This window comes from Calidris pugnax, unplaced genomic scaffold (assembly GCF_001431845.1).
Source record: "Calidris pugnax isolate Ruff unplaced genomic scaffold, ASM143184v1 scaffold278, whole genome shotgun sequence".
Taxonomy (NCBI): domain Eukaryota; kingdom Metazoa; phylum Chordata; class Aves; order Charadriiformes; family Scolopacidae; genus Calidris; species Calidris pugnax.
In genome coordinates this window covers 60,970-63,014 of record NW_015090988.1, presented here as the reverse complement: position 1 = coordinate 63,014, position 2,045 = coordinate 60,970, and positions in this window count along the sequence as shown.

Here is a 2,045-nt window from a genome sequence, read left to right as displayed (position 1 = left end):
CAGGGCCCGCCCCCCCCCCGGGGCACCCAGATGTCCGGGGACATCAGTTCGGCTCCACCAGCTCCAAGACTTGAGGTGCCACCACCTGACCCAACCCTTGGGTGCCACCACCCGCCCTCGCCCCAGGGACACAGGAATCTGGGGCACCTCCCTGAGGGACACAGGGGTCCATATGTCACCTCCCTGAGGGACACAGGGGTCCATGGCACCTCCCTGAGGGACACAGGGGTCCGTGGCACCTCCCTGAGGGACACAGGGGTCCATGGCACCTCCCTGAGGTGACAGACTGACATGGGCCAATATGGGTCAACATGGGCCAACACAGGTCGACATGGGGCAACACAGGTCGACATGGGGCAACACAGGTCAACCAACATGAGTCAACTCAGACTGACATGGGCCAACACGGGCCAACACAGAAGAACATGGGGCAACACAGACTGACACGGGCCAACACAGGTCAACATGGGGGCAACATGGGTCAACCAACATGGAGCAATATGGGCCAACACAGATGGACATGGGTCAACCAACACGGGTCAACTCAGGCTGATATGGGCCAACATGGACCAACACGGGTGAACATGGGGGCAACATGGGTCAACACAGACTGACATGGGCCAACACAGGTCAAGATGGGGGCAACATGGATGAACATGGGTCAACCAACATGGGTCAATATGGGCCAAGGCAGGTTGACATGGGTCAACACAGGTCAACATGGGCCAACACGGGTCAACACGGGCCAACATGGATCACCATCACGCAACATTACCCCATCACAGGGGAGCACCACAGATACTGGCCGTACTGGGATCCCTGGGGGTGGTCTGTAGGGGTCCCCCTATAGACCCCATAGGGCCAGTTTGGACATATAGGGTCCGTAGGGGATCCCATAGCCCACAGAGATCCCTATGGGGTCTATAGAGGATGCGGGCCCTATAGGGAGAGAGTCTATAGGGCAGGAAGGCCCCTATGGAGGCCTATAGGAGGACTAGGCTCCATAGGGGATGCCAGACCTATGGGGAACCAGGGGTCTATAGGGGATCCCAGCCCCTATGGGGATCCCTCTGGGGGTCTATAGAGGATCGTGGCCCTATGGGAGTCCCTATGGGAGTCTATAGGGCACTGCAGCCTTACGGGGGACCTATGGGGCTCTATAGGGGATCTGAGCCCTATGGGGGACTCTATGGAGGTCCACTCGGGGTCTATAGGGGTCTGCGGCCATATAGGGGTCCCAGTGGGGGTTCTATAGGGGATCCTGGCCCTATGTGGGTCCCTATGGGGTCTATAGGGGACTGCAGTCCAGCAGGGTTGCTGATGGACGTCTATAGGGACCCCATACCTCTGGAGGTCCCTATGGGTATAGGGTATTGTTGCACTATGGGGGTCCCTATGGGGGTCTATAGGGGTTCCCTATGGGGTCTATAGAGCATTGTAACTCTGGGGGGGCCTATAGGGGCTCCCTATGGGATCTATGGGTCACTATAGGGATGTGGAGGTCTATAGGGGCTCCCTATGGGCTCTATAGGGTATCACAGCACGATTGGGGTCCCTGTTGGGGTCCTATAGGGGTCTATAGGGGTTCCCTATGGGGTCTATAGGGTATCATGGCACTATAGGGGTCCCTATGGGTGTCTATAGGGGACCCCATGGGGTCTATAGGGTATCATGGCACTAAGGGGTTCCCTATGGGGGCCTATAGGGACTCCCTATGGGGTCTATAGAGCATTACAACACTATGGGGGTCCTTTTGGGTTCCTAAAGGGGCTCCCTATGGAGTCTGCGGGACATCATAGCATTGTGGGGGTCTATGGGGGCTCCCTATGGGGTCTATAGGGGCTCCCTATGGGGGTCTCTATAGGGGTCCTATAGGTTTCTATAGGGGTCCCCTATGGGGGCCTATAGGGACTCCCTATGGGGTCTATAGGGGACCGTAGGGCTGTGGGGGTCTATGGGGGTCTATAGGGGTCTATAGGGTCCTATAGTGTCCCTTGGTCCTCCGGGGGGGGGTGGGCTCCCTCCCTGTCTCTATGGTTCGGGGG